Consider the following 529-nt stretch of genomic DNA (forward strand, 5'->3'; position numbering starts at 1 on the left):
TAATAATAACGAGAAAAGCATTGGAAAAGTCAGACCCGTTATTATTATTATTGGAGGGAACAAATAGTCAAATACCAATTCGGTTTGCAAATAGTTGATGTGATGTCGGCAATTCAAGCCATTTTCGAAGGGCAATATTGAAATAATAATAAGACTACAAAGAAAATACAAAATTTTCGTAGTGCTTTAGTCCTATTCATTGACTATATATCCATAGTCACACTTTTTACATTATAAATCTACTTTGAATTGACTAACTTTTACAACTAATGACTCTAAGCAGTAAACAGTGTCATCATTAGCCAATATCATTAGTTCAATTCATCATTGGCTATTTGGCTTCTCACTTTTAATTTGTTTAAATTCAACCGCAAAATAGAACCTCCACTACATAAGCTTCAGTCCACATTTAATTTCCACAGGATAGATAAAGATAACTAATGTACTACAATATAATTTGTACACACTTCTTTCACCTATACCGACTATTTTCTGTCTTATTATATATTTACACATCAATATAGTGACT

Source organism: Arachis ipaensis, chromosome B10, assembly GCF_000816755.2.
Source record: "Arachis ipaensis cultivar K30076 chromosome B10, Araip1.1, whole genome shotgun sequence".
NCBI classification, from domain to species: domain Eukaryota; kingdom Viridiplantae; phylum Streptophyta; class Magnoliopsida; order Fabales; family Fabaceae; genus Arachis; species Arachis ipaensis.